The following is a 19,990-nucleotide window of genomic DNA, read 5'->3' on the forward strand; positions in this document are numbered from 1 at the left end:
ATCTATCTATAAGGAGCATGTAGGGGTGGGGGTATATTTCTCTAGAGTGCCTGTAGGTAAGGCTGAGGACATGGGGGGGGGGGGGCACAAGAGAGAGGGCGGAGTGATGAGCGAGCGTGGATCAGGCGTCACACTTTCTCTGCGGGGGTTGATCGAGGACATGACTGCATTCCAGCTGTTGCGGCTCAGCGTGTTTAGGCTGGTCCTCCGTGTGTGCACACACTGGGCGCTGCCTCCCTGCATTCTTTAGTGTGAGTCTAGTCGAACCTAGGGGAGGGTGTGTGAATGTGCCTTTGTTATGTGCCTGTGTGTATGTGTTAATCTACGTGTGTCTGTGTATGCATTGATGAGGGTGTGTGTGTGGGACTGCGTGTGTGCGTGCGTCTGTGTGTGGGAGTCTTTGTATGTGTGTGTGAGTCTGTGTATGCGTTGATGAGAGTGTCTAAGTGGGACTGCTTGGGTGTGGAAGTGTGTGCATGGGGTGAGTGTGAGTAAAGAAAATGATTGAAATGGACAGATGTTTGGGAGTGCAGTCATGGATACATGACTGTTTGAGTGCATCATACTGATACAGTACAGACCAGGTCTCTATCATACTGATACAGTACAGACCAGGTCTGTATCATACTGATACAGTACAGACCAGGTCTCTATCATACTGATACAGCACAGACCAGGTCTCTATCATACTGATACAGCACAGACCAGGTCTCTATTATACTGATACAGTACAGACCAGGTCTCTATCATACTGATACAGTACAGACCAGGTCTCTATCATACTGATACAGTACAGACCAGGTCTCCATCATACTGATACAGTACAGACCAGGTCTCTATCATACTGATACAGCACAGACCAGGTCTCTATCATACTGATACAGCACAGACCAGGTCTCTATCATACTGATACAGCACAGACCAGGTCTCTATCATACTGTTACAGTACAGACCAGGGGTCTAATTTATAAAACTGTGCGTGGGATCGTTACTAAAAGTGTGCGTATGCCCAAAAGCCAAGTTTTGCGTGCGCCAAAAAATATTCCGATTTATTAAACCCTGCGTACGCACACCTGTACGCAATCTTTGCTTTATAAATCACAGTGACTACAATTGTGCGCAGCTGAATCAGCCTCACGTTCCGCCTTCTACACCCCCCTTTTTAACCATAAATGGTCAATGCAAACGACCTCATGAATGCGATCTGCATATAAAACAGACTCAGATGCAGGTATTATGTCTTGTCGGAAATAATGGCATGACAGAGAAAAGCCAAAAAGCGAAATTTTACGGAGGTTGAAGTGGAGACACTTGTGGGTGAGGTGGAGGCCCGAAAAGTAATTTTGTTCTGGGATCTGGGATCACTAACATTAAAAAGCAGTGTGAGTGGCAACATGTTGCTGCGGCAGTGAACTCTGTCAGTGGCACGGAGCGCACAGTCCCAGGATTAAAAAAGAAGTGGTCTGACATAAAGGTACATATTTTTATTTCCTCACGCACAGCACATGTTGATAATTAATTGCTCAAATGTTACTAATCGTATAGTGAAGATCGTTAATTACAGGTGGGTGCAAAGCAGAGGCTGTCCTGACACCGCCAGAGCGTGACTGCAACTGGAGGGGGACCCAGTACTCCTGACCTAACACCAATTGACACGAAAGTTGCATCCATAATTGGCACCGCAAGCGTGAGTGGCATCGTGTCCGAAAGGGAAGGAGACACTGACAACACAGAAGAACAAGGTAAAGCTGATTTCTTTTTTTTTTTATAGATTTTTTAAAATGATTGATCATGTACTGCAAGCTATTTCGCTTGTGCGTCCTCCAGAGTCAGCGGTCGGTGGGAAGGACGGCGATGATGCCGGCGAGGGGCCCTCGGCCGCAGGTCATCCGGCTGCCCCCACCCCCAGCACCACGCGTCAGTCCGCCGGTCGGGTGCTCACAGACGCAGTTCTGCAGGTACAGAGGGAAACGATAGATGCAGTCAATAACTTGACCGAGGAGATGAGGCAGATTCAAAATGTTATCACCGCAATTGCCACGATATTAAAAGATACTGTGAAAAAATGAACCTTGAGTCGTCTTCATTTCATAAACGCTGCATGACATCCGCACGTACTCTTGCACCCTGTTGAAATCCGACTTGCCTCGGAGGGGGCTGGGCCTCCGGGTCAAGCTCGGGGGGAGGGAGGTCGGGGGGGAGAGGGACGCCGTTCCTCTGGGACAAATTGTGCAGCACGCCGCAAGCCCTTATAATGCGGCACACTTTGGCAGGCTGGTATAAAAGCCTCCCCCCCCGCCGCATCCAGAGCGCGCCACCGGCAGTTCAGGAGGCCGATGGCGCGCTCCCCCACTGACCGAGCACGGCCATGGCCCTCATTGTATCCATGTTCCTCTGCGCTGTGCGCGTTCAAAACCGGGGTGAGGAGCCAGCGTCTCAGGGGGTATCCACCGTCACCTGCAAGGCAGAAAATCATTAGTTATGTCAAGAACCACAATGGTACATTTTTCCTCTTTAAAGTAACTCACCTAGTAGCCAGCCATGCCGCCCCGCGCCTGCCTGTAGTCTGTTCCCTACACTACTGTGCGTCAGAATAAAGGAATCATGTGTTGCACCAGGCCAACGTGCGGTGCCGCTATGTTTGTTAAGTTCATATGGGCATCACATATAACTTGAACATTAATAGTGTGCACGTGCTTTCGATTGACGTAAGCAAACTCATTTTCAGATGGAGCCCGTATAGCAATACGAGTGCAGTCAATTGCGCCGATTACGTTTGGGAAATCGGACATTGCTGCAAATTGCCTTTTAATCTCTGCCTGTTCTTCCGCTGTGTAGGGAAACCTTATGTATCGACTGCCCATATATATGATGCCATTCAAAACGCTGGGCATTATGGCACTGAGGGGTGGCTGTGATATACCGGATCTACAGGGTGGAAAACATAAAAAACAAAATTGAGCCAATTATGCATAAATGTGAAAACAGGTTCTTAGATGCAGCTATATGAAACACTTACCTGTCTGCCAAATCCCGTTGGAAACAGCCGGTTGCAAGGAACCCCAAAGTGGTGAGGACCTGCGTCTGCACGGGGATAGCGTGGTTCCTATGTGTTGCCCTTTCCAATGCTGGACCCAGTTCAGCACATAGATCCAAGAGCAAAGCTCTAGGCAGTGGCGAACTTAGCCCTTTGGGGGCTCCAGGCGAACAGTCATTTGGGGGCCCCTGCATCTACCGGTCTCAGTACCTTATATCGCATAATGAGATACTCCATACAAGGGATGAACAAAAGTCACTATCCTTCTTTCATGCAAATGTTAATTATCTATTTACAAATTGAGAATAACATACAAAACAATAAGATTAGTTATGTTGACACATTACACTGACTGTTAACCATAAGTCCTCATTTACCTGAGGGTTTCCAGTAGCTCACAGCAGCTATCTGCTGTGAGCTACTGGAAACCACTACTGGAAACCCACTGAAAGCTGCGTCCAGCTATCACTATATTTCCTGTGCTCTTCAGACCTTTCATGGTTGATTAGATGCATTGCAAGGTTATTCTAGTCTTTAAATCCTTCCTCACTCAGTTGTTTTTGTTTTCCAGAAAGGCAACAACAAAAGCAAAAAACACGGTCTGCACTTTCACTGTAGACTAACCAAGACCTGTTCACCCTCTCACCATTTTTCATTACTATGCAATAGTATGCTTTTGTGAATCTGCGGCCCTTGGGCCAGAGTGCTGGGTCATCCACAAGAATATGTGTGCACCTGCCCAAGACACAGCAGCTTGGGCCAGAGTGCTGGGTCATCCACAGGAATATGTGTCTCGCAGTCATTGTTATCGTTATTGTCATAAATTTCAATAACCAAAGTGGAAGAAGGAGAGTGAGAAATATTCACTACCAGTTGTGCATCATCTCCGTCAGTTTGTTGACACACGTCATTAGCATCGCTGCTGGCTGAGCCAGAGCCACTTGGAATGAAAGGAGCAGTAACGTGACAGCAAACGACGTTGACGGCTGCTCTTGATCCGCCGACGGTCCCGCTGCCACTGCGGTGGCTGTAAAACAGCTGGATAGCTTTGGCAGCTTTGAAAGAAAGTCCTGCCTTTGGTCTTTCTTTTTATGTGACCCGCTTTCGTACGATCGCTTCATGTTTCACTCGATTTATGTCTCACTCGATTTCTCTCTCTCTCTCTCTTACCGCTTACTGTTTTGAATTTGACATAATTTCCGCATACGCATGATGAGCGTGATGCGCGTAACATGGAATAGTCCATGTAGTGCAGACTGAAGGGGGGTGCACACGGAAAGATCGTCAAAACATGAGTAATAATTAGACATCCCGATGCTACTATTGTGAAGAGATTTTTATAAAAATAATAAATATGGGGACAAAATATATGCATTGGGGCCCTCTTGACCAGATCAATATTGTAAATAAGAAACTGTTCTTAATGTTTTATCGGGAAAAAAAAAGGTAAAAAAATATATATATAAAAAAAAATAAATAAATTGGGGGCCCCAAAAACCTTCTATGGGGCCCGGGGCTCCAGGCAAATGCCTGGTTTGCCTAATAGTACGGCCCGCCCCTGGCTCTAGGGAATCTAAAACGGCTCATTAGCCAGTCAACGGTTATAAATGAAACCCCAGGTCTCTATCATACTGATACAGTACAGACCAGGTCTCTATCATACTGATACAGTACAGACCAGGCCGTGGGTTGCCACAGCAGAGATCCAGGTGTTCTCCATCTGTGAACTCATGGAGCCATGAGGCATGCTGATTCAGCCGCACGCTCAGTCAACCATGTCTGTCTGGCTTCTCACACGTCATTGTGTGTGTGTGTGTGTGTGTGTGTGTGTGTGTGTGTGTGTGTGTGTGTGTGTGTGTGTGTGTAAGTACGTGACCGTTTCCAGGGAAGTCATTCTTGAGTTTGTCATGTCTGTCTGAGAGATATGGGTTTGATGCGCGAAGGCCTAGTTACAACATGCATAATCAGGAACACACATAAGGAGACAAACTAAATAAAGGGGAACATTTTGAGAGCATTTTGATTAATGCTGCATTACTATATATAAAAAGTATGTTTGGGGGAACACGTACCTTTCTATTTTTTAATCTCTTTTAACAGGACCCACGTCCCACACATACGGGGGACATATTATGGAGATACACACAGTGCACGCACACGTATGCTAATTAACAAATTATTCGTTCGTCGTCACCCGGACAGAGGGAGGTCTGTTTAGTTACACAGTGCGACGCGATGTTTGTTCTTCGGCACACGGGATAAAACCAACTCATTAAACCCGAAGTTATACTCTAACAAACATCACAGAACGACTCTTCTAATTAGTATTAACTTTGATGTCGGACGTAGTTAGCGGGTGTGTGACGAGCCGTTACTCCGGTCCGGTGTTGTGCCAAAAGGTGATCAGCTGCCAGAAAGTGATTTCAGCCGCGGGAGCGCGCACAGCCTACCCTGCGTTCACACCAAAAGATGCAAAAAGTTGACGCGCGTCGTGATCCCATTCAAAGTGAATGTAGAGACGCGTTGCTGCTTTGCTGCCGCAGCATTTGCTGCCGAGAAAACGGGCAGCAAAACTTGATTTGCGGCGTGTCAAAATCTGATTTGCGGCGCGGCATGCCCGTGCCCGCTGCCGGGCACGGGCGAAGGGCGCGTTCACGTATTTTGCGGCGCGTCAAATGCTGCTCGAGTTGAAATATTTCAACTTTTGACGCGCCGCAAAACCTTTGACGCGCCGCAAAACTTGATTTGACGCGCCGCAAAACTCAGGCGTCAACCCGTTCGGGCAGCAAATGCATCTTTTGGTGTGAACGCAGGAGGCTATATCGCCTCGAAACGTGTATGCGGCAGCAAAGTATGTCAGTCACACTAGTCAATAGCACTACAGGACTATTGTCCGCTGTATTAACACAGATATGTATTTTAAGGTAAGACATCGACGTTGTACCGACGTCTGATCAGTCATACTAGTCAATAGCACTACAGGACTATTGTCCGTGAGTCAATTATCCTTCTTCAGCCTATATCCTTCAAGTTCATTCTTCGCCAGAGTGAATTCAATTCTCTAGCTGCTGGCCGAGGTAAACTTTTTTTTTTACGCAGGTACCATCACATTTGTATTCATTTAGATTTTGTACAGTCTGAGATATTATTACTAATGTAATCATTTTTTTCAGACAATTGAGTGGTATCTCAGAGCCATGCTGAATGTGAAAGAAAAGGAAAATAATATATATCCTCAACCATTATTCTGCCGGAGTCATAGTTTTTGGAGCACGGTCTGCCATGGCCAATCACTCATTACGCAAGGTAAAATTGTATCAAAGTGTAGCAGTATCGAAATAGGGTTGCCTTGTTGTAGTTAATTGCATCAGCTGACCACTAGGGCGGCATTATATAAGAACGGCACTCCTTCTCGCGCTCTCACTGAGGCATAATTTCCGGGTCAGGTGTTTACCTGTGCAGGTAATGCTCTGTGCCCCTGCTGCGGCTACTGCTTCATTTCATTTATCACTGTCCTCATGCTTAAAGCCGATGTGTTTTCACTGCGGAGCAGCAACTCTGTGCTCCGTTTAGTCCCTGGTCTTCTCTAGCGGTGGTAAGTGTCCTCTCTCTCTGTGATACACCGAATGCTATCCTGTAGCTAATGCTAGTGTGCTCACAGGTAGATGACTGCTGCCGTGTGGGTCTCTCTCTCCCTCCCTCTCCCTGTGCAGGTTTGACCTTGAAAACAGGTATGCTACCTTAAATCTAGCCTCCAAAGGCCTTAATAAATGTAGTTTAGCCATACTAATTTTATGTTTATTGACAGGGAACGCTCCTCAGCTGGCCGAAGTCTACAGGTGGCGATTCATGTGACTCCTCCATCAGCTGATTGGGGCCACTGCTGTTTTGTCTCTGCTGCTAATCAGTTTCTCTGCTGCTACATACGACGTTGTCCCCTGCCTTATCTCTGGCAGCCACTTATTCCTGGCTGCTCTATGCTGCTTGGTGCTGGTGCTTTTGCTGACTTTTTGCTACAGCCGGCTTGCATGGTGGACTGCCGACATCACACTTTTAACCTGTTTATCCCTTTCATTTTAGCCGAATGTTTGTGAGGAGTTAATCCCTTGGTTTTGTATTGCTTGTTTTGTATTCTGTATTCTTTTGATTGGGTAGATTGTTTTGTTTATTTTTAACTATTTCCTGCTTTGTTGTATATTGTTTGGTACATTTTGGGTTCATTATTTCCGTTTTAACTTTTTTGTTTCCTTCTCAGTGGCTGCAGGCTGGTGGTGGTGCTGGTGACGTGGGTGGTGGTGTCCCTCCTTCTTGTGTGCTGTGCTTCCTTAGATTTGGTGATACCACGTGCGTCTGGGTGAACCCTCTTCCTTTAATTTAGTTTTGTTGAGTCCCGTTCCACCTCACCTGCTCTTTCTCCACCAGTAGGCCTCAGCCCCTGATTAGGTTATTTCTTTGTTTATTTGGGGTGAATGTTCATTTTTATGATAACATATTACTTTATTAAATAAAGTGTATTTGTAATCTGGGAACCACGTGTCTTGCCTGTCGAGTGGAACGAACCTGTGTCTTTGATCAATGTAAAATAATATATTATAATTCCTTGGGTGCAATTCCCAAGGTGGCGTTGTCGAGCAACCTAAGATTCACATTGAGAGCCTCCACGCCGCCACAATAGCTAACATTATTAAACATTTAGAAGATGTAAAGCTCTCTAAAATATGTTTGTTAATAATTGCTGTTACAGCTTAACTTTGACTTTGAGTCATAGGATTCATGAATGTTGCAAACAACCACTGGAAATTCCTGGTAAGAACCTTAATGAACATATTACAAAATATATCCTCATTAATAATACTGAATAGCCAATAGTGAAATTCTAATGAAATGTAATTTCTCCTTGTAGTATCTCTACAAGTTGAACCAAAACGTGTTTGTCATGGATCCCTTGGGTCATGAGGACAAAGAGTCAGGCGTTGCTGCGGAACGGTTTCGGTAGGGTCCGCTAATAATAATGTAGATTACATTTTAATAAATGTTATCAGTTAATTTTGTATTATTTTTTTATTTAACATTAAGAATGATGTAATGTAACAACGTTTTTTTGTTTTGTAGCAAAGTAGGCCCTCATTGAATTAAAATTACAATCAGGATAAAATATGTTTTGAATCTTTCAACCATCACTACAGCCAGTTCTTCAGGAGGCGGCAGAACCGCTAACAGAAGACTGACTGGGTGGATGTAAAGTGGCAGCAAGCCACAATCAAGCACAGCATTCAAAAGGATGGTTGTAACTGTGGTGTTCTCGTCATGAAGGTAATGTCTTCATCCCCCTGATAAATAGTTTGAATATAAAAACATGTGTTTGTTTAGGCTTGATTGTTGTAAAAACATGACTGCTATGGGGTTGTGCTGAGTGCAAAACACAGACAAGGAAAATGGATGAAGTTAAACTGATTTTATTGTTAGAAAAATCCTGGGCAGTGAAGTGGAAATGGCTGGCACGGGCTGTAGCAGGGGTAAGATCAAAATGGTGAAGCGTCTGGGCAGGGGTGGCTGAGTGGCAGATGTCTGGCTGGACCTCTGAGCATCATAACAAAAGTATGAGCTAGGTAGAACATGAACCTAACTTGACACTTGGACAAACTATCAAACTAAGAGGCAGGAACGCCATAATAATAATGGCATCCTTAATTTTTTTTCACCTAAAAGTTTGTATTTTGTATTTCTATGATAAAACAGATGGCTAGACATGGTGGAGGCTTTTCCCGTTGTCCCCCAGGGAATAGAAATACCCACATCACTAAAGGACTTAAAAGACCGGAGGATCACCATGGCAAAAACCATACTGCAGTGCTCTGGTTTGTAGAATGAACAATGATAATAAAAGCTGGTACTGTAGAGTAACTTCTTCAAAAACAGTTATTATTATTAGTCTTAATTATCCATTTTATTTTATTCGTTACTCTGGCTCATGCCCCATCCACCAACATGGAGGGAGCAGGATAAATGGCATGTGATGGAGTTTGCGTATATTTGTGTTTTATATCCATTATTTACCCCACCTTTAATCAACAGTGAAAGTAATTTGTAGAATCACTATATTTTAGTCTTCAGCGAAACAGACCATTGTTCCAGTTGCGGCCCGGAGAATCCCAATGGACAGAAGGGAAACACAAAATGGGTAATTTAAGTTAAACTTTTGAATACGCAGAGTAGCACTGTAAAATCGCCCCTTCAATGGATACGGCTTTGGCTAACATTTGATATCAGATATAGAATTAGCATTTTTTTTTTCAACAAAGCCTAATCTAATGTGATTTAAAAATGTATTTCAGGTTGAATGCACTAAATGCAAGAGGTGGTACCATCCGCCCTGCATGGCCATGTCGGATGAAGAATGGGAAAAAGAGGAAGTAGCATTGAAATGGAACTGTGGCCTTTGCTGATTTACCGTACAAGGTGTCTACGTTACATATCTAACTTTGAATGTGCCTGGTATGTGTGTAATGTATAAAGTGAACATAGAATAGATAGAATTCCTTCCAATTACTGGCTGTAAAATTCATTTTAGTCTAATCAATTTGCTTTAGCAACTCTCAATTAATGCTAAACTACCTGAAAGGTTGTATGTTTCATGCCAAAATAAATATTTGCATGCTTGATCTAAACTAAGAGCAGCAAATTCTGAAGAAAAATAAGGCAAAATAAAAAATTAGAAATCCATGTAAATGATGCTCACTGTTATTATTCTGTCTAAGAATCGTGGAAAAGTGTTTTAAAGGGAAGCAAGAAGCTGTGAAATCTTCAATGGGAGTTTATGAACACATCGGTTTGGTGGTTTGGTGTTGATATCTTTAAAAACAAGGGAGGCATTACAAAAAAATAATTCTTTGTGCTAATCCACAATGATTTTCAATTTTGAAAGCATGTCTCGTGTTCAAGGTTCAAGGTTTTTTATTAAATGTCCCAAGAGGGCAAATTAGTTCACAGCGAAGGAGGTAGTGGCTAAAAACACACGACAGAACAAGACATCAATGTTTTGTCTTTTTAGTGGACTCGGCATTAATATGTGGTTCATCCGACTCCCTTGATATTGCTCGATTAACAAATGCATTCCTTTTTAACAGGGAACTATGTAGCCAATCAAATGTCTTCCTCGTTTTCAGCAAATCACATGAGCACTGTACTTGACTCTGTATTTAATATTTTCTAAAGTTCAGAGATTTTTCCCTGTAATTATACCAAAAGTTTTGATTCCTACAAAAACCGATTATTAGTGTGATGAAATAAAAAGCTGTATATATTACACAATTTTAACTACAAGATTCGGCTTGGGAACATTTTCTGGCAGGTGTTACTCATGATTATTATCAACACATTTTAAAGCATATAAATATAATTTTCTGCCAGGAAAACTCCAATGTGTCATATTTTCGCTTTAAAACGTATGACGGGTGATAAAATAGACAGTATTTGTTCTTATCTACCCCACATAGCCCACATGAATGTTGGTGTCAGTTTGGAGCAAAAATATATTTTTAACTAAAAGATTCGGCTTCAGATCATTTTCTGGCAGGAGGGAAACGACTGAAATGTCTTATTTGCCCATGTAAAGGTGTTTCAGCTGGTAATAGACACTGGATGGAATATAATCTATTTAATGTGATACTCATGAATGTTATCGACTCATTTTAAGGCAATTAAAACAATTCATGTCATATTTTCGTTTTAAAATGTATTAGTTGATAAATGAGACTGGATTTGTTCTTATCTACCCCACATAGCCCACATGAATGTTATAGTGTCAGTTTGAACCCTAATCTATTTAATGTGATAGGACCTACTCATGAATGTTATCAATTCATTTTGAGAAGAAAAAAACTTCTTCTTGGAAAATCTATAAACTGGGAAAATAATGCATCGTAAGAAAATACGTGTTTGTCTGTATGGTGTGAGGTCATTTAAGATCAAACACAGAGCTGAGATAGCCTCTCACTGTTACCAGAGGGCGCCGGACCTGCGTTGAGTTTTACTAATTAACTCCCCTGCCGCAGCTCGCCTGCCATGTGGTTTTCTTAATCAGTTAATTGGTTGCATCTGGTGCGTTTCACTTAAAAGGTTTTTGTCCTCCACTGTTTGGCAGTGTAGCATCTCCCAAACGCGGTATGTTGTGTTCCCAGAAACCCCAACGTGTGTGTACTGTTTTGTTGAGGTTAAAGACTTTTTGAAGTGAAGAGGAGCATCTCATCTGAACCTGATGTGAGTAGAATGGTTTGGCAAAGCACAACTTGCGTGACTTGTAGCCTATGTTGAATAGAATTCACTGATAATGTGTGAAGGAAATCGGGGATTGTGGGGGATTAACTCCATTTGAAATTTAAATAATGATTCTACCTGAAGGTAATATTTTAGAGACTATACTTTTGAACTTATATTAAAAAGATGGATTAGTTAATTATCTTAATCATTATTTAAAGGTTGGATGATCCCAAAAGCCCTGAATTTGTATCGTCATTAATTTATCTGATTTAATGGAGATGGTAGATGTTGAACTGTGGGACAGTGCCCAAGTTTGGGGACCATGAGTAAACTGTTCCTTCCTTCAAAGGTCGATCATGGATATTTAACTGCAGTTCTGTGAGTATCCCAACTTAACCATGAAGATGAACTGCAAACTGTAAGTCATAAGTTTCTCACTACTCTTGGGCACATTGATGTATTTGGCTTCCTGGTGAGTTAACCCGTTACCTGAAGGTTGATCTCAGTAATAAGGATGTTTTATTGGTTCATGGGTTACTTAGGTGTTTGGTTCATGTTGGTTTTAATGATTTGTTAAAATGGTTACAGGCTCCAAGTTATTGTTGAAAGCTGGAGTAATGGGTTGGGTTCTGATGTCTTCAGTCTTCTTTCCAGCTACTCTCCTGAGCTCTGCATCTTCATCACAGGAGTGTTGCTTTACTGATGAGGGTGTGGTCTGAGTGAGCGGGGGTGCATACTGGGATACAGAGCTGTCTGAATTCTACAGGTCTGTAGACACGCCCCCTCAGGGGAAACCAAGTGTTTGAGAAACCGTCGTGACGTCAGTTGCATGGACTAGAATGTTCTTTAAGATGGAGACGGGGTTTCAGAAGGAGAAACGCCAGGGGGAGATGAGGGGGCTCCTCATCTCAACAGCTAAAACACAACTTCAGTCTGACACAGAACCATGGAACACATTCAACAGTCCCCTCCAGACATCGTGACTCCTCAGGAACAGTTTCATTTCCAAGAAGGTCTTAATTGGGGCCATTCCAAGATGGATCCTTCTCCTCAAGAGCCACCCCCCTCCACTGGGTGGTCTTCTGAACAGATGACCTCCTTCCTGTCCTCAGGCTAACTAAAGCTGCACCGTTTGCATCTGTGAAGGCCCGTCATTCAGGAAACCACTGGACTACAAAGACATGACTTCAGAGACGTTGAATCAACCTGAGACACATTTTGGAGACGCCAAGCATAATCCATCACCAATGAGGGACGCCACTGAAAAATGTTGCACATAATTTACTTCTCTGGAGACATTGGTTGTTCTGGGTGCCCTGGCAGGAGAGCTGGGGTTGGATGATGGAACGTTATTTGGCATGATGTTTTTACCCTGCGTGATTGTTTGGCCTTTTGTGTCTCAGTGGTGTGTGTTTGGGTTTGACATGAGATGGATGATTTTTGCGGATCGCTAGGGTTCTACTGTGTGTCTCCCACTCACACCTGGCATGGGGTTCTACGTGTGTGTCCTGGGTTCTATGTGTGTCTGGCTTGCTTTGACAGTGATAATGTTCATACGGGGGTCTGTGTGATTTGCTTGGGATATTGGAATGGTCAACTGAATCATACCTGATGGACGGCCACACGTTTACTTACAGTAGACATGAAGAGCCCAGAGCAACGCTGCAGAGCGATATCCAACACACTGGGCAGGAAGGAGGGTATCCTACTCAAGTGTAAAAGGATGCAAGCGGCGTGTTCAGATCAGTGACTTCAAACTAGGGCTACACCAATCAGGATCAATGAAGGATGGACACCTAAAGGAATTCCAAAAGGAGAGTGACGTTGGAAAGGGACCTAAATGGATATTCAAGATAACCTTCAGATCTGTAATGAGACGGCTCTTCCTACCTGGCTGGATTGATGGAGAGCCCTGTGGATCTTGTCTTTGTCTCAGTTGCACGTCTTCTCAGGCTGAACTGTATTTGTTTCGGACAGGACTAGCTGAACGATTGGTTCCCTTGAATCAGAACAAATCTGGGAACTCCAACTAGTGCGCTCTTCAAGCTGAAGTTGTACTCTTCAGCTGAGGAGGTAAGGAAACCTTCACTGGGGCTTCAAGGTGTAAAGAGGAGGATGTTTCAAAGTGTTCGATGGTACTCTGATGAAGACCGTTGTTTTGTTCCACTGGCTGAGAGGAAGAACCCTCACATCTTCCTCTTGGCCTTTCTCCTCTGAGAATCCTGGCGCCATCTTGAAGGATATTCCAGCTCATGTAACTAATGTCAAGACAGATTCTCAAACACTTGGTTTCTCCTGAGGGGCGTGTCTATAGAACTGAAGACTTTAGAAAGCACTGTATCCCAGCATGCATCTCTGCTCACTCAGACCACACCCCTATGAGTAGGATGCAACATTCTTCTGATGGAGATGTAGAGTTTTATAAGTAACGAGGGAGCAGACAAAGGTGATTAGAACACAATGGCATGTCAAGTCTGTAAATCTTTAAACCATGAAGATGGTTGGATAGTTCAGGAATTGGGCTTCTTTTTATTATGGGCGGTCCTTTCACTCAGATGCCCACTTCTCACTGGACCTGTACATGTGTTGGCTGGCTGGCATGATTTGCTGTTGGTGATGAGGCGGTCAGGGTGACGTTGCAGGGCTATGGTCGGCTCTCTGTGAGCTCAACGTTTAGATTTGCTCTGTATGGTTTGTACCCTGAATAATCTAGATAATTGTAAAATGTAGACACGGTTTTGATTTGAATGATTTTAGGTTTAAAGTTGTTGTGGGACGTACATGGTAGTTTGGTTCTTCGTACGGTTTTGAGTGATATAACTTGTACACACTGGGTGCATAATGATGTATAGGTACACTGAATAGAAGTAATGACCAACAGCAACAAACTGATCTCCTCAAGGTAAGTCTGTTGGCTGTATTTTAATGAAGACCATCGCTGGACTTCAGGATCTTCCTCCGTTCAGCTCAAGGTGAGGCGCTGGTTCTGTTTTTTCTTTGGTTGGTTCCGGCCGGAATGTTCGGATTCCAGTCGGACGGTTTGTGCTTCCCGCCGTGGAAGGTTCTGAGTGTGGTCACTTGATTTAGTCCCAATGGTTAGCATAGAACGTTGTAGTCTTGACAACCATAAGAAACCACCTGGCAGTTAGTTGGACGGGAGTCCCCTGAGGGAATCTGGCAGAACGTTCTTGATTGTATTCGCGTAACCTCGAGCTGTTGCCAACGGAAACAATTTTTCAGTCGTTTCCATTGGGAATTGTTGCCCCTTATCTTAAACGACTTAAGTTTGATATTAAATACATACTGACACATAAGTCGTACAATATGTTGATAATTTCCGATGGTTGCGCCGTACTTTAACCACGATGACGTGACGGGACTCTCGCTGCGTACAAAACGGTGTTCTACTTGCGCGCCCATTTTTTACATCGGTGACGGATGAAAATCATTTCACTGTGGCATTTCAACGGAACCCAGCACCTGAATATGGCTGAGTATATTTCATTTAATATCGATACTGCTTAGTGTTCTTTGTTACTTCAGCTTTTGTACGTTCTAAATATCTGCTGTCATTAATTGCCACAGAAGTTAAACCCTACCAAATGGAATGACGTCAAACAGCGACTTTGGTGCAGAGTTACCAACTGGATAATATCAAAGCTAAAATAATGGCCGTCCTTCCCACATGTTACAGTAGAAGATGCTCTAGAACTGTACAAGGTTAAAAAGGTAACATGTAGTTTGTCCCAAGGTGTCTGCCTCCTCACCCAGAGCAAGACCTCCACCTCCTCACCCCGAGCCAGACCTCCACCTCCTGTCAGAAGTCCTCCAGAACAGGTCAGTGCTCTGGTGTGTGAGTAGAGTCTGCTCAGGTCAGTTTCAATGCATGGCCTGAACCACTTCTTTAAACTTGTGGACTGCTGTCTTCATTCCCAAAAACGGGATGCTCATGTCTTGCCTCTAAAGTCTTTTCTAGCCTTGAGTTATAAAATAATAGTTAAATTAACTAACTCCGTTTCGGATGAGTCAATTAAGTTTATTGTTGGGCAAATGCTGATGTAAATCTGCTGCTGTAGCTGAAAGGTGAGGCTGAGAGGCTGGGGACCGGATGCTTGTGGTGCCAGGATGGACCAGAGACTGTGGCTGGAGACCAGGGGCCTGCCGCACCGGACCAGAGGGTAACCATCACCAAGCTCATCTGAAACACTAAAATCCACGGTAGATTAGGGCTGGTTTTGATCATCTTATGACTTTAAATCTGTGCCAAGATGTGATTTGAGTTAATTCATACAGGGGTTATGTAAGAGTCATATGAGCCATTATTGTTACTAGTGCTGCTACGACCGTAGTGGATGAATTGCTGAAAGCGAGAATCTGCAGACGTGGTCTAATTTAAGTGTTTAAATATGTTTAAATTTGTCTTCACTTTTACAAGTGAACTTCAGATGCAGGTGGTGGGGTGTGTTGCGTCCCTAGGTGATTTACTGAACAAGACTTGTTGTTTGTTCCAGACCAGCAATCTGTCTGAGGAGAGCTGCTGTATTCCTCGTAAGTTTGTATTTACTTACATGGTTGACTTGAAGGGAAAAATACAGCTGTTCCTTTGACGTGCGTTAACCAACTACCGCTGTGTTTTCTTACTAGAACGTGTTTCTGGAGCGGAGGCGAGCTGGTAGGGGAGCCGTGAATCTGGAGGATGACCATCCAACAAGGATTGCAAGTTTGTATTAACCTAACAAAGTGGAAATAAAGGGCTTAAAAATAAGACGAACTACATGTTTGTTACCAGACGTTAGGGCCAGACTCGCGCTCTTTGTTCCAGACCAGGACTCTGGCTGAGGTGAGCTGATGGAGGAACCAAGACTCTTGAGGACGACATCACTTTACCAACCAGGATCCTCGTAAGTTTGCATAAAATTAAAAGAGTTGACTTGTTGTAACGCAGGATTAGTTTGTCCAGTAAAAGTTACGGCATACTACTGTGGTTGTTTACCAGAGAAACTACAGCTGCTACTTTGTTACGCGCCATTAGAGCCCAACTACTCCTGTGTTTGTGACCTTACATTAGAGCCCAACTACTACTGTGTTTGTTGCCTGATATTAGAGACAAACTACTACTATGTTTGTTACCTTACATTAGAGACAGACTACGCCTTTGTTTGTGACCTTACATTAGAGCCGTACTACTACTGTGTTTGTTACCTTTCATTAGAGACAAATTACGTTTGTAACCAGACCAGGAATCTGGAGGACTGATGGAGAAGCCGTACATCTGGAAGGCAAAGCCGTACATCTGGAAGGCAAGTCACTAACCTCACTACTTCACTACTCTCTACTGCTTGCTCTTCTTCTTCCTTCTCTGTTGTTCGTACCTTTACACGGAAGGCGCGTCTTCCTGCCCTCAGAGGGTTCAACGTTAGGGTTGAGTCAGGGTTTAGAGTCAGGGACAGAGCTGGTCAGGGAGGACTGCTTTTACACAAACCTCTTCACTTCCTTTCGGAATGGTGGTGACATTTTGAAAAGATTCATTCGGGAAAATGTTTTCCTCTGCTTTCCTTTGAAGGCCCTGCCTGGTGGAGGAGCTGGTGGAGGTCCTGCCTGGTGGAGGAGCTGGTGGAGGTCCTGCCTGGTGAATGACGTCTGTTGTGGGGTAGATGGAGCTTGACTCTGAAGTGATCTTCACACTCACTGCCATTTCTCGTAGAATTCTGCTACCACAAACTACCGGCATTTGTACCATATATACCAGACGACTACATCTGTTTTACCACAGGTTGAAGCAAGACTTACGCTGTTTGTTCCAGACCAGGAATCTGTCTGAGGAGAGCTGCTGTAGTCCTCGTAAGTTTGTATTTACTTACATGGTTGACTTAAAGGGAAAAATACAGCTGTTCCTTTGACATGCGTTAACCAACTACCGCTGTGTTTTCTCACTAGAACGTGTTTCTGGAGCGGAGGCGAGCTGGTAGGGGAGCCGTGAATCTGGAGGATGACCATCACTCTACCAACAAGGATCCTCATAAGTTTGCATAAAATTAACAGAGTGGACTTGTTGTAACGCAGGATTAGTTTGTCCAGTAAAAGTTACGGCATACTACTGTGGTTGTCTAACAGACAAACTACAGCTGCTACTTTGTTACGCGCCATTAGAGCCCAACTACTCCTGTGTTTGTGACCTTACATTAGAGCCCAACTACTACTGTGTTTGTTACCTTACATTAGACAAACTACGTTTGTAACCAGACTAGGAATCTGGAGGACTGATGGAGAAGCCGTACATCTGGAAGGCAAATCCTGAGGACAACCAGGACTCTACCATCAAGGATTCCTCGTAAGTTTGCATTATCTGGACATAGTGGACTAGGTAGGGGGTTGGGGGTTCAACTCTCAAACCAATGTTGTCGGGTTCAAGTCCTCAGAATACATTGATGCGTCCTTGAGCAAGGCGCCCTAAAGCCTGCCTGCTCCTTAATGACTTATCTTTGGTTCAGATAATGTTACATCTTTTGAATATTGAACCTAATCAATGTCCTTGTTTGGTCCGGGCAGACACACCTGAGCTGAACCTCACCTGATCCTGTTTGGTCGGGGGTAGACACACCTGAGCTGAACCCGCCCTGATCCTGACATCCTGCTGGTCCCGTCTCCTCAGTTCATCTGCGCCTCGTCCTCCAGAAGACCTGCTGAGCTCAGCAGTCTGAGGCTGATGTATCAATGACCTCCAGTGGGAATGATCTTCTTGACCCCACATGTAACGTGTGCTTCCACACGCCTTTCCCTCACGTCCGTCACTAACCTCACTACTTCACTACTCTCTACTGCTTCCTCTTCTTCTTCCTTCTCTGTTGTTCGTACCTTTACACGGAAGGCGCGTCTTCCTGCCCTCAGAGGGTTCAGCGTTAGGGTTGAGTCAGGGTTTAGAGTCAGGGACAGAGCTGGTCAGGGAGGACTGCTTTTACACAAACCTCTTCCCTTCCTTTCGGAATGGTGACATTTTGAAAATTAATTTGGGAAAATGTTTTCCTCTGCTTTCCTTTACAAAATGGTACTAAACTTCTGTCAAGTGTTGTTTATATATTAAAATCCCACATTGACTTCTACATGTTTGGTACGGTTCATTTAATTATCCTTTAACTTGGTTAATGTCAAGCTAAACTCCTGCAATACATTTAATATATGATTGTTATTCAATAATGTTCACATAATCTATTTTGTAAAAATATTAAACCTCCATTACTACAAAATTCAAGCCTATACATGTATTTAACAATGCACATACTGCCCTGCAGGCCATTCTCTGCTACTACAACACGTTCAATCCAGCAACCCGTCTCACATCAATGTACTATACATGGATTAAAGTTCTCCGTCGCTACGACGGATTTCCGTCATTTGGAGTTCACAGAGGCCACTTCACATCTCCGATAACGTCGGGACAAATTTACAAACAGGCGTCATTTGGATAAACTAATCGCATATTAAGGATCTAAATAGGTACTTTCTCGCATAAAAAAATATTAAAACTTAAAGTGATGTATTAACGGCACTGAAGCGAGAATTAAAACGGCTTTTAGCAGCTTTACCGCTACCGCTGCTGCAAAATGCATTCTGGGAAACTTGCATACTGTATACTGCGGTACAGTCGGTCTGCTGTATACTGCATACTGAATCCCACATTCAGTATGCAGTATACAGTACATACCGCGCAGTATGTAGTCGGCAGTACGGTAGTATGCAGTTTTGAACATGGACATAATACACGCGTGTATCATGTCGTCATACGTCAACGCCGGTAAAATTGTCAAATTATATAGTGAGTATTTAAAAGGTCTACCGTTAAAATTGACTGAAAACACAAGCATTTTAATGTACATCCCGATTATATATTAAATATATTATATACAAATGTATATATATACACACCATTTTCGCGCCACATCTTACGTCTCTTTGTTGTGTTACTGTACGTCCACACCAGGAGCGACCATAGCGTCAAAGACGCTTTGGTCGCTCACAAAGTTTCGCTGCGAATTTTTCTGTTCGCTTTGGTCGCTCAAGTCGCTCATGACGTACAATTCAATTATGCAGACGCATTTAAAGGAGCCGTATGCGTTTAGTAGGCCCTACAGACAGCCATATCAAATAGTGAACTCTCCCATACACCTTGGCCATATTGCCGAGACGGTTTTGCTTGTTCGATAAAGTGCTTCGACAACAAGTAGGACAGTGATTCCCCCCAATATACAAAAAATCCTAAAATGTAGGCTAATTACAACCGAGAACAAAAAACCCTGCGTGCTGTAGTAGTTAAAATATGTTTCACTGATCTGGATCTGCAAATCATGATCTGCACTCATTCGTCGCATTCAAAACAAATGGACATTAGCGCACATGGCTAATTTGCATAGGCCTACGTGCACAGGACTGGTTGGCTCCGCAAGGCAAATAATGGAACATATCTATCTATCTATCTAGGCCTTTCTGTCTATCTATCTATCAACGCGTGTCTAGTTTTAATGTGTAATAATGTGTTTTAATGTGTGTAGCAAATTATAATGATTCCTGCTTAAATACGAACGTTCTAGATGTAGCCTATAAATACTCCCGCTTATCATCACTTGATATCCAAACCACTATGGCGTTTCGATCTCTGAACTGAAAAAGGGTGGGTTCGTACAACACCGGGTGCCCAGT

The 19,990-nt window shown here is 43.6% G+C and overlaps 2 long non-coding RNA genes across 2 annotated transcripts; one reads left to right on the forward strand and one right to left on the reverse strand.

Moving 5' to 3' along the window:
* Positions 1-1,060: 1,060 nt before the first annotated feature.
* LOC115531875 (uncharacterized) lies at positions 1,061-3,265 on the reverse strand. Its single transcript, XR_003973960.1, has 3 exons — positions 3,020-3,265; positions 2,529-2,928; positions 1,061-2,457 (listed from the first exon to the last, which is right to left on the reverse strand). It is a non-coding gene; the product is annotated as an uncharacterized LOC115531875 (long non-coding RNA).
* Positions 3,266-6,475: 3,210 nt separating this feature from the next.
* Positions 6,476-10,443, forward strand: LOC115532672 (uncharacterized). The gene is made up of 7 exons (XR_003974086.1): positions 6,476-6,632; positions 6,699-6,768; positions 6,846-7,843; positions 7,941-8,029; positions 8,224-8,350; positions 8,777-9,218; positions 9,373-10,443. It is a non-coding gene; the product is annotated as an uncharacterized LOC115532672 (long non-coding RNA).
* Positions 10,444-19,990: the final 9,547 nt, after the last annotated feature.

Source organism: Gadus morhua, chromosome 19 (genome assembly GCF_902167405.1).
Source record: "Gadus morhua chromosome 19, gadMor3.0, whole genome shotgun sequence".
NCBI classification, from domain to species: Eukaryota; Metazoa; Chordata; class Actinopteri; order Gadiformes; family Gadidae; genus Gadus; species Gadus morhua.